The sequence below is a fragment of the Eschrichtius robustus genome, chromosome 5, assembly GCF_028021215.1.
Source record: "Eschrichtius robustus isolate mEscRob2 chromosome 5, mEscRob2.pri, whole genome shotgun sequence".
In the NCBI taxonomy this organism is placed as follows: Eukaryota; Metazoa; Chordata; class Mammalia; order Artiodactyla; family Eschrichtiidae; genus Eschrichtius; species Eschrichtius robustus.
Window position 1 is genome coordinate 12,555,123 of NC_090828.1, and position 17,445 is coordinate 12,572,567.

At 36.8% G+C, this 17,445-nt stretch overlaps 1 long non-coding RNA gene across 1 annotated transcript in view; it reads left to right on the top strand.

The window, feature by feature from the left end:
- LOC137764711 (uncharacterized) overlaps window positions 1-14,578 on the top strand; it is a 102,376-nt gene extending 87,798 nt beyond the window's left edge. The window contains exon 3 of the long non-coding RNA XR_011074046.1: window positions 14,422-14,578. This is a non-coding gene — a long non-coding RNA (uncharacterized lncRNA). The remainder of the gene's footprint in view (window positions 1-14,421) is intronic.
- The last annotated feature ends 2,867 nt before the right edge of the window (window positions 14,579-17,445 follow it).

Below are 17,445 nucleotides of genomic sequence, written 5' to 3' on the forward strand. Positions count from 1 at the left end.
GATTATAAGTGTGGTCAGTCCAAATTGGACAGAATTTGAGAAAGTCATGGGCGGCATTTCTTACAAAGTTCTTTTGGTTGCAATTAAGACACCCTACACACTAGTTCAGACTTTTGAATTTCTATAGGCAATTGGAGCAATGGAAGCATTTTGAAGATGTGAATCATGTGCAGAGTCATCTTTCAAGAGCGTAAATCTAACCACTGAGTACAGAATAAAGTGAAAGAGTTAAAAAAAAGGGACTAAAAAAGGGACAAAAAAATTTGAAGCACATAATTAAAAATGAAGTGGGGTATGGAGTAAGGCTGGTGAGGATAGAAAACTACAGCTTTCCCATTCCATAACATGGTTTACATAGATAGATGTTAATTATAATTCTTACTCTCCTTCAGCCATCATTTTAAGTTAAATGTTCTCCTTTCAAAAATTAGAAAACTCAGAGCTTTGTCAGTATAGCTCATACTTATGCCTTAAGTCTTGTCTTCCACAATTACCCCTTCCTTCCTGGTTATTGCAATTTTAACTTCCCCTGAAACCTTGCCAAATTCTGGACTCTCTTCATTCCTCTATTCTTAATGTACTTAAATTTTTTTTTTTTTTTTCCTATGGCACGTATCACCTTGTAACATAAAATGGGTTTTAATTATTCATTACTTCTGTTGGCTGTCACCTCTATTAGAATGCAACTTCCACAGGGTAGATGTAATTTGAGCTCAATACAGGCTGTTGAATGAATAAATGAACGAATGAATGAGTGAATACATTAGTTGCAAAGCTGGAACTAAATTGTAACACAATATTTCTAGAACATGCCTCTCTTTTACATATTTAATAAGGTGGTAACGGTTTTGTAGTTTGCAAATTGAAGGGTATGCTATTGATATTTGCAAACTAAAAATACGTTATTGTACAGAAAGTAATTATAACAGAATTTCAGGCATTCACCTCAAACTTTCCAGCGATATTTTAAGAAAAAAGTTGAATTAAACTGTGCAGTCATACTAATCCTTCAGTGCTAGTCAGTCACCTGTTACATATTGACAAAGGGAATTCTGGGAGGGTCACTAAAAACAGATGACCCTTCAGGTTTCAGGCCACACCTAGGAAGATGTACTCTACAAATACGTGGCCATGTGACTGAGCCTTGGTGAGCCAGCAGGCGGTATGGGATCAGATTTTGGCTTACTCAAAGGCAACGAAGGAAGTGGGCCATATGGTGTTATTTTGAGGATGTCAGGGAAAACTTTGTACGTGCTCCCAAATGCTTTTCCTACCTAATTGTCGCTGATTTTACTAGGAGAAAAAAAAATAAAACAACACCACAACTTTCTTTCTACAAATACATATATGGCTTAAAATGCAAATTCCTTTGGAAAAAGTTGGACCCTGATATTTAAAAGTCCATTAAGATATGAATAATAGCAATCCTTTTTCTGAGAGTATATGTGGCGATATCAGTGCAGAGGCACTGCAAACCTGATAAAGAGGAAGTTGAGGGTGCCAGTGCAGGAGTTTAAATACAAAGAAGAACTTGAGGGCATTCAATGAAGTATCTCTCTCCACTGCAATTTAATGAGTTCAGGACTTCGGGGTGTGTGTGTGTGTGTGTGTGTGTGTGTGTGTATGAAAGAAGGAGGATTTACCACCCACAGTCCCTTTTTCTTTGTCATCCACAAAGTTGGTGGGTAGAACCCTTTGTCTCACATTATATAATAAAGCATTTTGATCCTAGTTTAGGTAGGTAAGTCCCCATATAAACTAAGCACATTTCCCAGAGTTCATTGGACTTAGAATGAGACTGAACTGTATTTGCTTAGATGAACTACAGAATAGAAGGTAAAAGGTCATGAATTCCCATTATTAACTAGTTAACTAATTACATAGCCTTAAGGAAATAATTTCTTGTTTTTAATTAAAAATATTTAATTGGAGTATAGTTGATTTACAACGTTGTGTTAATTTCTGCTGTACAGCAAAATGATTCAGTTGTACCTATACACACATTATTTTTTATATTCTAGTCCATTATGGTTTATCACAGGATATTGAATATAGCTCCCTGTGTTATACAGAGGACTTTGTTTTTTATCCATTCTGTATATAATAGCTTACATCTGCTAACCCCAATCATCTCCCACTCCATCCCTCCCTCATTCACTCTCCCCCTTGGCAACCACAAGTCTGTTCTCCATGTCTATGAGTCTGTTTCTGTTTCATAGATAGGTTCATTTGTGTCGTATTTTAGGTTTCACATATCAGTGATATCATATAATATTTGTCTTTGTCTTTCAAACTTAATTCGCTTAGTATGATAATATCTAGTTACATCCATGTTGTTGCAAATGGCATTATTTCACTATTTTTTATGGCTGAGTAGTATTCCATTGTATATATGTACCACATCTTCCTTGTCCATTCATTTGTTGATGGACATTTAGGTTGCTTCTATGATTTGGCTATTGTGAAGAGTGCTGCTATCAACATAGGGGTGCATGTATTTTTTAGAATTATAGTTTTGTCTGGATACATGCCCAGGAGTGAGATTTCTGGATCATATGGCAACCTTATTTTTAGCTTTTTGAGGAACCTCCATACTGGTTTCCATAGTGGCTGCACCAACTTACATTCCCACCAACAGTGTAGGAGGGTTTCCTTTTCTCCACATCCTCTCTAGCATTTGTTATTTGTAGACTTTTTAATGATGGCCATTCTGATCAGTGTGAAGTGGTACCTCAGTGTAGTTTTGATTTGCATAGGAAATAATTTTTTGTTTCTGAAACTATTCATGTTTCCATCTACTAGTCAGCGGGATAAGCTGGCCTCTGATTGGCCTTCCATTTCTGAGATACTAAGACATCTTTATTTTTGTCAGTTCATGAGTAAAACAGATAAAACCTGAGATTAGTGGACAAGGTCTCTGAAGGATCTGTGATGGGACAATTTTGTTTAAATATATCCAAGTCTGAGGTTGTGCTGTATTGTGTAACAATTATTCTTTTTGGGCCTCACGTTCCCCTTCTATGAAATAAAGGTATTAGGTTATAGATTCTGCTTCCTTCTGATGAACTATTACATGTTTCCATGGTTCTGATATTAACTTTAGATTTTACAGTTGAGACAAGATATGCAGTGATTTAATACAGTGAAGTAATGGGATTAACATTAATTAATATAATCTTTCCACTTGGTAAAGGGACTGTTACCTAAAATTCCTTCTTTTATTCCTTTATAACTTATTCAAGATGGCAGGAAAATATCTACAAAAATTACAAATTTAAAGTCGACAGGAAACCCATACATAAGAGAAGCAGGCTGAAGAGTTGCTTAAGTAATTCAAAGTCTGTACACTTTGACTTTAGTATATAAGGATTTTTTAGAATTTAGAAATGTAGGCAGATCTGAAATATATTTGAATTGTATAGTTTTCAGAAGTCATTTTATGAAAGTCAATTCAAGGTAGATACATATGTGTCTTATTCATTTGTTTGAGCATTCTCACAAATATTTTTCTAATCCATTTTATTCTAGAAACATTGAAAAAGTACTCTTTTTATTCTTTCCTTCTCTTCTAGTTTCACTGGAATTTAAAATTCTCCTTAAATCATTGAGGTTACCATTAAACAAAGACAGCTCTGTCATTGTATTTTCCAAAATTTCAAGTTTGAATTCTTGTGGATTTTACTTGTAAAGGTTACATTTCAGCTCTGTCATGTTCAACCTTAATTTATTAACTAGAAAATTCTTTTCTGCTGGCCAAGCTCCTGGTTGCCAATTCCTTTATCCTTTATTTCATTATTTCCCTCTATGTTGTTTTGTTCCTCGGCCTACTGTAGAAGAAATATCCTCCAGTCAGCAGATTTTCTCCGAATCTGTGAACAGAGGTTTGATGATCAGAGGCCAGTATTTGCTGGCCATGACAGGGATGGGGGAGTGACAGAGGGGAGTCCGTGAAAATAGGAAGTCACCTTGTCACCAGCTTTGATCAACATAAAACCAGGATACTGAAATGTATGAAATAGCAATATTTGGCTTTCAGTGCAGGTAGAAAAATGAAATCAAAGACTTTCTATTAGATTCCCAGAATATGAGTTACTGCAGATGTGCCTATAATTGCAGTGTTGTGCAGCATAGCACAATGGAAAACTTTATTGCTCTGTGTCCCTTCAAGTCCCATTTGCATCTGTTTGCTGGATGAATGTACTGGCAGTAATCAAACACGTACAGATCTTGGCTGCCTCATGCATGCTGAAGGTCTTTTATGGCAGCATGCTTTGTTATTTGTCTAGGTGTGTTTTTCTGTTTTCCTAAAAGAAGACATTTTGAGAGAAAAGGAGCAAAGGGGTAATGTGCCATTCAGAAATGGGCTTATACCAGGCAAGTTCCATGCCAAATGCCGGGAAAGTCACAGGTGTGTTTCACCAGAGACAATGCAGTCATGTGCTTGGGGGTATGAGTAGGGGACTGGGATGGAATGCATCCACCGTGAAGACTCGTGTGCATCAGCTCCATTATGATGGTATTTTTCAAATATAAATCAGGTTAATAAGTACCACCTCAAATTAAAAAAAAATCAAAAACAGGTTGATCTATTAGGGATTATGGAGGCCTCTATAATCCTCATAAACGTGGTAATACAAGAATGTTGTCTACAAAAGAGAGAATCATTATCTGGCTATTGTTTGTTCTCATTGCATTCTCTCTTCCACCTATTTCCAGAAGTTAGCCGATCTCGGGTTGTTCCACTCTGTCTTTTAAGAATGGAGAGGTTGAGCCATTTGTTAAATTCATGCTAGATTCACACATTGGGTAAACATACTAGATTTTGGAAACTCATGTAGTAATACATTGATAATAGTTTATTTCTTCAAAAAACAACTTTCTTTTTCTCAAAATAATAACACCTTACATGTTTTTATTACTTTATAATATAAAGCCCAGTTTCACATGTTTTCTCATTTAAGCAACATAGCACTCTTGGGAACTTTAGTTAGTAAGTGCATTTCATAAGGTTATTAATTTTATCATTTTATTTTATATATTTTTTATGAATCACCTCAAAACCTTGAAGGGATAAAATGGAAATTAAATAAATAAATAAAGAATAGGGCTTCCCTGGTGGCGCAGTGGTTGAGAATCTGCCTGCCAATGCAGGGGACACGGGTTCGAGCCCTGGTCTGGGAAGATCCCACATGCCGCGGAGCAACTGGGCCCGTGAGCCACAACTACTGAGCCTGCGCGTCTGGAGCCTGTGCTCCGCAACAAGAGAGGCCGCGATAGTGAGAGGCCCGCGCACCGCGATGAAGAGTGGCCCCCGCTTGCCACAACTAGAGAAAGCCGTCGCACAGAAACGAAGACCCAACACAGCCATAAATAAATACATAAAATAAAATGACTAATACTCTAAAAAAATAAATAAATAAATAAACCTGGCAATGGAGGGAAAATCTCCACCAAAAAAAAAAAAAAAGAATAAAAAATAAGTAAATAAGTAAACAAATATTGCTTAGGTAGTGGTAATAAAATAATCATGATTAGTACTTGGATTCTTTGGTGCTTAATTCAGCTGTTTCTGCGTATTAGGAAGAAACCAGAATCAGTCTCTCTCAATAGCTTCTCATTCTATCACTTGTTATGCCCCACAATAATTGTTAGAATAAGTATTTACACTGACTTCAGAATTAAATATTTTAATGACTGTTGGGAAAGTTAGGGTGGAGGAAGCTGACCGGAACACTTCTTGGACACAAAAGGAGAATGGACAGCTTTTCAAGGTGCATCCATTTCCTGAGTCATGGATTCCTCCACGAATTCAAGAGGAATTCAATGTGACCTCTTTTCAAGATAGTGTTACTTGTGTTTAGGACCCAGAGGTATAAAAAAACCAAAAACTCTTTATTGACTAATAATACTAACATTAATCATAATAAATTGTTGTATTTATATGTGATAGGTAGCACACAGATGGTAGTTAAAGCTTTGTGAGGGATAAGGTCATTTAGATAAATTATGTAAAATGAGAAGGGCTGAACATCCAACTCTGGTGAATAACAACATTTAAGTATTAAATAGAAGAATAGGGAAAAAAATCTGAAAAAAGTAGAAAATATCAGAAAATAATCTAATAATGTCATGAGCATTAAGGTAGGTGAGTCTATTAGTTTCCTAGGGCTGCCTTGGTAAAGTACCATAAACTGGGAGGCTTAAAACAGGAGGAATTTATTCTCTCACAGTTTGGAGGTTAGAAGTACAAATTCAAAGTGTGAGAAGAGTCGTGCTCTCTTTGAAGCCTGTAGGGGAGGATCTTTCCTTAGCTCTTCCAGCTTCTGGAAGCTCCAGCTATTCCTTGGCTATGGCTGCATAACTCCCATCTCTGCTTCCATCTTCATGTGGCCGTCTACCTTCTGTGTCTGTAGATTCACATGGTGTTCTTCTCTGTGTGTATGTCTGGGTCAAAATTTCTCTCTTCTTATCAGGATACCAGTCATATTGGATTAGAACACGCCCTAATGACTTCATCATAACTGAATTACATCTGCAAAGTCCTTTTTCCAAATAAGGTGATAGGCACAGGTACTGGAGAATAGGACTTCATTATATCTTCTTGGGGGGGGCACAATTCAATTCATAATAATTAATGTTTCAGGAAGAAAGGTGAGTAAAACATAATAAGCAAAGCAGAGAACAAGTAAGGTGAGGACTAAATATGCCTGCTGAATTTCATGATTGGAAGTTGGTTAATAACCTTATTTTCATTAGACTCATTAGAATGATGGGAATGATGGCAGATAACATAGGGTTGAGAATTGAATGATGTAAAAGAAAATTCTGTGAAGAGGAAAACAACAGGGCAATGACCAGAATGAGATCTAGAGATGATGAGAGTTTATATGTGGAGTGAGAGAGTGCATGTAAATGTACATTAGGACATTTTCTGCTTCCTTCAGTCTCCTTATTCTTTCCTATCAGTCTTCATTCCTAAAAAGCAAAGAATCTTTTGACATGATGACACCTCAGTTATACTCTGAGAGGTCGATATTTGTGAGCGAAAGCTCTGTAGAGATGTAAGATTATACCAGACTGAAGCCAAGACCATTCTTTCAGAATGACTCAATACAGAAGATGAGAAAAAAGCAATGAGACACTTTGCCTTACTTGCTTTTGTGGATTGTGGTGCATTGTAGCTAAGTAGAATTCCCAGAATAAATGCAGAATATCTAGTCAAATTTGAATTTGAAGTAAAAAACAAGTAATTTTTGTATAAATATATCATGAAATACTTTGGTCATACTTATATTAAAATTTTCATTGCTTACCTGAAATTTACTAGGGGATCTTTTAGTTTTACTGGCTAAGTTTAGCAACACAACAGCTGAGTGCATATGTGTTAATAGAGGAATGGAGACAGAGAGAGATTGAGATTGAGAGAGAGAAAGAGAGAGAGATAGAGAAAGGGAGAGAGACAGAGACAGAGACAGGGAGACAGAGAATATGAATACAAGAGGAGTCCTAGAAATAATAGGAGGGAATAAAATCTAGAGTTCATGTAGGAGAATTAACTTGAAATAGAAGGGACAATTCTTTCACTGAGGCAGGAAGAAAAGAGGTGGGTTAAACATAAGTATATCCAATGTGGGAATAGGTATTTGTAAGAATTCATTCCTAATCATTCATATTTTTATCCGAATTAGGAGAGAAAACCATTTTCTGGGACTGGAGAGGTAGGTGTGAAATTAGAAAGGAGGTTCTTGGAGAGAATAGTAGACATTCTTAATAGCCAACGTCACAGGAAAGTGGAGGGCGTGAGACTCGAATTTAGCCTTCCTACTGTGCAATATGAGTAGCAAGAAGAGTAACCCTACTTCTCAAAAGGACTCCAGAGGAAATGATTTAAGTTGTACAGTAAATAGAATCGCCAAGCCATCAGGTCTCCAAGTCTGGAAAAGGAATTGGTGAGACCTGAAAAAGGAGAGAAGATTAAAAAAGGATAATTTCAATGTCTCTCTCCCTCCCTCTCCATCCCTCCCTCTCTCTCTCTCTCTCTCTCTCTCTCTTTCTCTCTGTATTAGTTTATTTGGTAGGCAGGCTCTTATGTTGCTGTGGCAAGATGCCAGCAGAAGCTTCAGGCTCAGTTCAGTCCCCAGCAGAGAGATAATTTCTTACTCTTGTTTACTATAGCAGGAGTCCCAGGACTTATGCTCCTTGGTTCTGACTGGCTCTGGTTGGCTCTAGTTGACCACTCCTAAATCAAGCATGTAGATTAGGTTGATAGAAACCTTTGATTGGCTAATCCTGGGGCTGAATGACATGGACTGAAATGGGGGATCAGGGACAAGAAAAACTGGAATACCATATAGTTTTATGGACAGTTAAAATCCATTACATATACATCCAAAGTTGTTTGGGGAGTACTAGGAAGGCAGAATGTGACACTGGAAGGGCAGACAAGAGCCAAACATAAATTTCATACTTTGACCTAAGGTGTATATATATATATATATATATATATATATATAGTTTTTTATATCCACTTTGCATTCAGCCCAATCATATATAGCACTCAAAGTTTACAAAGGGGAATTCTGATGGACATCAGTAGTACCTATCTACAGGTGAAACTGGGCTTAAACATTTTAGGTTGATGGATATCTGTTTCATTCTTCTAGATCCAGAATGGCAGACTGGTTATTACTTACCCTAAAAGAAACAATAATATGTGGTCTTCTGAGTAATAATGGCATGATCTAATTCAATTTGACAGTTTAATTTAACAAGCATCTACTACATGGCTACTATGCAAAAGCTACTGTCTTAGAAATGAGGGAATACAGTGTGCTCTCGGAAAATATTATTGAATGAATCTGTTGACATATATGAGGGACAGAATTAATAAGTTATATGGAATTGTTGTAGGAAAAGTTCAGTAATAGTAAGGAATTACATAGATGTCATTGGGTGAATAATTATCAAAGATTTAACTTTGAAATGTCTTCTTGTATTATCAGGATAGTCTAGGTTATACTGCAGTAAGGAAAATAAAATCTCCAAGTTACAAGGACAGAAAATAAGACAAGCTGTGTTTTGCTCACGTTACATGTCCATCTTTCAATGGCAGGTCCCTCTGTTCCATGCGGTCCTCATTGAGGCCCCTAGGTTGATGTAGGTTGGGAACATCCAGAATACCAGTCAAAGCATAGAGGAAAGACAGTATAAAAATCATGCAGTGGCTCTTATGTGCTTCCACCTAGGAATGATGCATATCACTTCTGCTAATATGTCACAGAAAGTCCCATGGTCACACCTAACATCAAGGGGGCAGGGAAATGGTCTTTCCCTGTGGTAGGAGGTAGAGGGATGTGAGATGTTTGTCGATTGCAGTCTGTCTCAATTTATCAAAGATGGATTAAAATAGTGAGTCATTAGTTGCTATCATGCTGAGGATATGAGAGATTTTAATAATAACAACCACCATTTATGAACATCTTTTAAATTCCAGGTATTATTCTTGCAACGCTGGATGATTCATATTGGCTTTCCCTTTTCATAGATGAGGAAAGTGAATTGCACAAGTTATGTAGATTTTCCAATGTCACAAGAGCTAAGGCCTGGTTATATAAATGATTCCCGTTGTTCAATTCTAAGACAGTTCACAAATAACTCAGATCTAACACCTAATAAATGTATGTTGATTAACACTAATTGAGTAATTGGTAAGTGCCAACCAATGATCTAAATACTTCCTGCGTATTTTCCCATTTAAAGAATAAATGTCTGCCCTAATTACGCCAACTCTGTAGTTTGCCCTTTCTTTGATGAATATGAAACGAATTATTCTGTTGCTCCAATCTAACATTTAGAAATATTCAAGTAGGTCAAAAGAAACACTCAAGGTAGAGAATATTATCTGGAAAGAGTGTTAGACATGACACAGACACATCATTCTTCATTTCGTCTCCACGTCTCACTCTGAACAAATCACTCATCCTTCTTTGACCCTAGTTTTCTTTTCTTTATGGTGAGTGGATTGGATCAGTGACCTCTATATACCCTACTGCTACTATCTGTGGCTGTTTTTCTTTGAGTCACTCTGTATCCATTCAGATTAATACAAGGCAGAATGGGAAGCCTCTATCAGCTTTGTGAAAGGAGCTTCTAGAGCAATAAGAAAGAGTGACTAAGATAATGGTAAGAATCAAATGAGTCTACATTCAGTCCTCAGCAGAAGTAACAGCTCTAGCAAGGCACTATTTGTGTCAGGTTTTGAGGGACTAACTTGCAGAGGAGACACCATGACTCATGAAAGCAAATGACACTGTAATTTTCCATGAGCTTTAGAGTGTAGTTGTATAGACTTATCTGCTTCTCAGCTTGTTGTAACTTCTCCTGCAGCCTATTTTTCCTTAGCCTCAGAATTAATACTGAGCAATGAATCTAAATCAAGTGAGAAGGGAAGTCAGAAGGACTTCAAATAAAAGGTAAAAAAAATCCAGCCATTTTGCCCCCCCCCATTTCCAGGTTTTTTGTTCCTTAAAGACTTTTTAGATGTCCTCTGAGCTCATGCTTCTTAAGTAGTGACTGACATTGCCTCCTTTTCATGCTCCTACAATATTAGAGTGCCACATTTCTAAAATGAAGTGCTATACCCATGGAATGAAAAGTAGGATATTCTATAACGTCAAATAACAATTTTCTCTCCAGACAATAAGCTTACCACACCAATTTTTCTCAAGTGACAATAAACATACCAAAGAATGACTTCCTTCTCAAAATTTTAAAGTGCATTTGCTAAAGAACAGGTTATATGATATGAAAAATGCATACTGCATATAAAGTTGTAAGTATTTTAGTTCATCATAGCATTATGTAGAAAAGATAGATGATATTATATGATTTAGCTACAATGGCCAACTAAGTCTCTAAACTTAGAGACTCGAGAAAGAGGACTGCTTGGGAACATAAGTAAATTCTTTCAGGTGTCCAGCCAATTAGTACCATAGATCATATCCAAGAAAGATATGTCTTAATACAGTTTGTAGGCTCCCATATGCTACTTACTACTTCAGATAAAGCAGGCAGATTTTCTTGTTAAACAGAAATAACCAATATTTCTATAAAATTTTACTATGTATGCATTTTTCAAATACATTATTTGAGATGAAAAGAGGGTATGATTTTAATTCTCACTTTACAGAAGAGGAAGCTAAAGCTCAGGGTTCAAAGCTCAGGTTGTAGTAGTGATACAAAACCAGGTCTCCAACCTCCAAAATCCAGACTGTATCTCACTGTCACACATGGGCCCTATATTCATCATTATATTATCTGTTGCCCTCAAAGAGATAGAGGTAACCAAAGTAGGATGCTTCTGCTATGACCCAGATATAGGGGACAAGACAAATAATTAATTCCAGTAATTGACATTTATTGTGTGCCTACTATGTGCCAGGTTCACAGACACAACAATAGACAAGACAGATGAAAGTGTCTGCCTTGTGGATTTTAATGGAATGAGCAGGGTAGGGAGAGAAAAGCAATAGGTAAATTTACTTATAAACTTACTTATGAACATACATGATACATTCAATAATAATCAATGTGAGAGGAAAACAAGCAGAATGAAGAGTAGGAAGGTGAGTAGTGGTGGATGCTGATGTTTTAAATGTCAGGGAAAATCTCCCTGAGAATGTGGCATTTTTAGCAAGAATCTGACACAAGAGAAGGAGATGAAAATGCAGGTAAACTGACATCATTTAAAGGATTAGCAGGAACAAAACTGAAAATGTGGTTCTATCCCAGCTTCCCAAAGCTCCTAAGTCATCTACACCCAGGATGGAGGGAGATGGTAGGAGAATGAGCCATGCTGGGAACATCATGGTAGTTTAGCAGGTTCTGGGGAGGAAGCATGCTTTGGGTTGACTCCAGCTGGTGCCAGTGGTGAGTGAAATTCTAACAGTAAAAAAATCAGGGAGCACCATGCTGACAAAATGCCCTGTTTCCTTGAAGGAAATGATGCTCCTCAAACTTTTCATGTAGGAAGAGAGCTCCAGGACAAGGCTCCAACTTTATTTATCCTTTTCTTTCTTTAGACACCTTGTCTTCTTTACTCCTTTTGAACCTATAATTTTTTCCTTCTAATTTCCATATAATAGAAAAAGGAAAGGAGTATGAGAAATGGTAAGTGATTGGAGAGTCAAATCAGAGCTGGAAGTTAAAATCAATTCCTCCTTTTCCCCCTTCTCACCTCCTAATAATTTTACTTACTGCTCATCTTAAAAGTTGCATTTTTTCTTGACTATAATCAATGTTGCCTATCCTTTTTCCTCATGTAAGTTCAATTCTCTTTGCGAATTTTTAAAATAAAAGCTATGTTTACATGCATAAACAATTGATTCTACTGAGTGATTGATGAGTTTAATCTTTGAATGATTAAACCAAACACTTTTAAACCTTTGTTTTCTTTTATTTAGTGAATCATACCATTTGACTGAACCATTATTGTAGCTAGAAAGGTCAGTTTGGATATTTCCATTGTGGACCCATCCTACAAAGAGAAATAAAATGAAACAAAGCCAGACATCTTCATTCAATTTGGACTGTATAGAAAGAAATTGCCAACTATTTTTACTGTAATATTTCTGGATAATATTGGAAGATAAAAATTCTTCTACTTATTCTGTCTCCCTTCCAGTTCCAGCAGGTGTATTCAATATAAGACCAGATTGCCTTCAGTGATGTTGTCCCAATGAATCATCCATCTGGGTTGCCTTTATATTCTTAAAATTGAAATGATGAATACCTGATTTAAAAATTTTACAGATGGTGTCTTCTTTTGGTTGGCCTTACTTTAAAAGAACATTTATATTTTATCTGCGTCGGGGGAAGCTCCTCATCTCACACAGTTCCCAAGCCTTTCCAACATTTCAAATACTTGCTGCTGTAGAAATAAGTGGAATGCCCTAGCCTGATTCATAAATGCCAGTAGGGTTTAATTCTGCACTTAAATTATGTACAGAATTGGAAATGACATTTTGAAAATTAAGAGTTTGTATAAGTTTAGAAATTCACAGACTTAGAGAAATTCTAATTGGAAAGGTTATAAGTAGTCATCAACTCATATTCACATGATGAATAAATCTACTATATAACAGCCCAATAGATGGTTGTCCAGTTTATGCTTGGACATTAATAACATGTTTTTCAAAATATACATGAGATTCATGCTGTGTTTGGTAGAAAAAAATATTTGGGGGGAGAATTAATTAGAAATAGTCTCTACTGTCTCTATAGAGGTGAATACCTTTGTCCTTATATTTAAACTGTCCAGTCTTCAGCACAAACCTAGATAACCTCATGTGTTCTCAAAGGTTTTTAAAACAACCTTGGGTTTTTAATAGGCTAGTTATTGTATTTTCAAACAATAATAGTCAAGAAATCTAACAATAATTCAAAAAGAATCATGTACCACAATGTTCATTGCAGCACTATTTACAATAGCCAGGACGTGGAAGCAACCTAAGTGTCTATCGACAGATGAACGGACAAAGAAGATGTGGCACATATATACAATGGAATATTACTCAGACATAAAAAGAAATGAAATTGAGTTATTTGTAGTGAGGTGGATGGACCTAGAGACTGTCATACAGAGTGAAGTAAGTCAGAAAGAGAAAAACAAATACTGTACTGTACCGTATGCTAACACATATAGATTGAATCTAAACAAAAAAAAGATTCTGATGAACCTAGGGGCAGGGCAGGAATAAAGACACAGACGTAGAGGATGGATTTGAGGACACAGGGAGGGGTAAGGGTAAGCTGGGACGAAGTGAGAGAGTAGCATTGACATATATACACTATCAAATGTAAAATAGAGAGCTAGTGGGAAGCAGCTGCATCACACAGGGAGATCAGCTTGGTGCCTCGTGACCACCTAGAGGGGTGGGATAGAGAGGGTGGGAGGGAGACGCAAGAGGGAGGGGATAAGTGGTTATATGTATACATCTAGCTGGTTCACTTTGTTATACAGCAGAAACTAACACAACATTGTAAAGCAATTATACTGCAATAAAGATGTTAAAAAAAAAATCTCAAGCCCAGGAGTCAGGTTTCTTGTGTTTGAATGCTGGACTCTCTACTTGCTCACTACATGAACTTGGACTAATTACTGAATCTCATCCTTAAGATGTAGTAATAATAATACCTCTATTATAAGTTAGATTTAAAAGTGATATTCCACATGGAAGTGTTAATCTCTGCCTATCACAAAGTAAACTTACAATAAATTTTATTATTACCCCTTGTAATTTTTCCTAAGCACAAATTTGAATTGATTAGGCCAGAGGCTAGTTTTCTGTGCCATGCTGCATTGGTTAAGAGTGAACAAAGTCATCTACCTATTTGAATGACCGGTTCATCTCTGTTTTCCAGGGATTTGCTGGGTTTAGTGCTGAAAATCCTATCTCCTGGGAACACTTCTTATACCTGCACAAACCAAGATGCTTGGTAAGCCTACCCAGAATCTACATCTCCAGCATGAATTTGTGATTCTCTAATTTCATTTCCATCTCTACAAGTTTTTCAATGGAGTAACTCCTGAATTATGATAATTAATTTAAATAACATGTTAAAATTTCAATATGTATCATTAAAAAATGTAAAGGTTTACTCTAATTTTTGAGTTCTGGATTATGAGAAACATGCTACCTTGTTAGGACAGGTATTATTAAAATGTGGAGGGTGATTATTTTTCTCCCCCACACCCCTTGGGACAAATTTAATTCTGAGTGGTTTGCAGGGTTAGGGTCTAGAATGCCTGACTGAAGAAATCTCAAAGTATGTGCTGATTTTCCTCTGAATACTGATCATTTGCTTGGAGAGCTATGAACCAATACTCATGAATGATATTTAAGATGTCTGGGAAACTCTTAAAACAGTAATAAAAATTCATATGCAGTTTGTGTGCGTATTTTTCAGGGAGAGTATTTGTAAATTTCATCATATTTCAAAAGGAAACCATGGTGCCTAAATGTTTAAAGTTCACTTTCTTGAGAAGGCTTGAAAAGCTAACATTTGTACAATTTGGGTCTACTTGAAACAAGGTTTACCTGCTCTCCTCTTTCTTGGTCCCTTTTAGTCCTTGGATTTAGTGAGTGAAGTCCCAGAGGATCACTTCAGAATAACTTGATTCAAATCCTCTATAGAGTCTCCTTCCCTCACTCGATATTAGACAAGCTTTGAATTGGTCACAAATTTGATTTCAGGATTGGAAAATCTACATTAGATAGGGCATTTCTATGGGGGGTTTGCTGTTAGAAATAATGAATAACATTATCAACCCTAAGATAACAGGAAAGATGTGTTGGAAGAAGGTAAACAAGAAGTCTGGGTTGTACAGACAGTGTAACTGAGTTATTTACCCTGCTCATGGGCTTAAGTCAGTGACTAAAGAGCACTCCTAGTTTTCACATGAAAACTATTTCCTTCATGGGTGCATGAGATAGCACACGCTGAAGGACAATCTGAATGATCATCACAGGTGGAAGCAATGTAAATTAGTGTTTGCGAGATGAACCATGGCTGCAAACAAAATGATCCCAAGGTCCAATAAATAGTTTGTGAATAAGAAATGGGTTAGGGAAAGTGGCTTTGAGACTCTTTTTGAGGATAAGACTCTTAGAGACTCATCTTTATATGGTGTCAGTACATGGGTGCATGGATGGGTGTGGTGATTTACAGGGATATACACAAATTCACACAGAGATGTAGCAAGAGATGAGAGGTCCTCTGTCATTGGGGCAACAGTGTTCCCTTCTTGGGCACACTGAACTTTGTTGAAAAAGCACTGTACAAAACTTATCCGATTGGTACTTCTAAATTCATGGTCACTAAAGTTAAATGAAACTTCAGCGTTGCTTGGCAGTCCTGCTACTTTTTTCTAAATGACTTATAATTCCATTTAACATAATGTTTATTTCATTACTGCACAGTATTGTCAAACCTCTAGCCTTCCACCCTTTTTCACTCTCAGTAAGTGATTACTTCTTGCCTTACAGATAAAGTATAAGCTCCCAGAGAGGAAGGCTTTCAATTCCTGAAACCAAATGTACCTATCTATTACAATGAGGGTAATACACCATCTTCTGTCCACGCCCAGTTGCTTCACTTTTGTTCAAATCCTTCCCTTCCTGCCATCTCAGAAATCTTTACTTCATCTACTGTATTTTACATTACCTGGTGTCTCCAGAGTCTTCAACTTGTTATCCTATTTGAACATTCTTATCTCAGATAAACTTACTTCTTATCTTAAAAAAAAAACCAAAAAAACCTCCCTCTATTTTATGTCTCTTCCCACTCCTGCTCTTTACTCTTCTCTCTCAGTCAAGCATTTTAGGAGTTGTCTCTACTTATTGTCTCCACTTACTGAGCTGCAAATTGTCTTCTGCTTCCACTTTCCTCTCCAAAACTGACCACGCTAATGCCACCAATGACTGCAGTATCACAAAATCCAAAAAGTAATCTTTCATTATCTTAGTTAAAATCTCAACCACATTCAAGGCATTTGATCGTTCTTGGAAGAATTTCTTGTTTTGACTCCACTGACACCAGAAACTTCTCATTTTCATTAAACTCCCTGGTCACTCCTTGCTGCTCTCCCTGGCTGTCTCTTCCTTTTCTGCTCAATCTTCAAAGGTTGACATTCCACCCTGAGCTTGACCCTTCCCTCAGTGCTCTTTTTCTAGGTAATGTCTTATCCTTACATCTCTCAAACTCAACTGCTGACTTGGTCCATGTGTTAAATGCCTCAAACTCAAATTTTCAAAATCAAATCAGTTCTCTTTCACCACAAACCTGCTCTTTACCCAGGATTCTCCATCTCAATAGATTACACCATCATCAAATATTCTGTTCAATGTGGAACCCTGGTTATCATCTCTGGTGTCTCCTTCTATCTCCAACCATACTCAGTTAACCGCCATTCCCTCAGTTTTACCTACATCTCTCCATATGTAACATCCTATTCTAAATCAATATTGTATTTTACTTGGTCTCCTCTTATCCGCTGTTGCTGCCTCAACATCCTGCCTCTTTTTTCTTTCTTCTCTAAGCAGCCACAGTTGTCTTTACAAACTCAGATTTTATCATGTTGCCCCTATTCTAATATCCATCAATGGTTTGCCATTGCTCCTAGAATAGCCTCTAAAATCTTTAACCACAAGGTCTTGAAATTATATCACTCTCATTGCAATCTTAGTCTCATATCTTACCATATCTTACTTATCTCTCTGTGATATAGTCACCTTGGACTCCTTTCAGTGGTTCACTTACCTTGTGCTTCTTCACATTACAGAGCCTTCATGCAGATCTGGGCTGCTTTTGCTTTTTTTCTGCACCTAGTTAATACATCCTTCAGTTTTCAGTTTATGAGTCATTGCCTTCTACCCAGATTAGTTT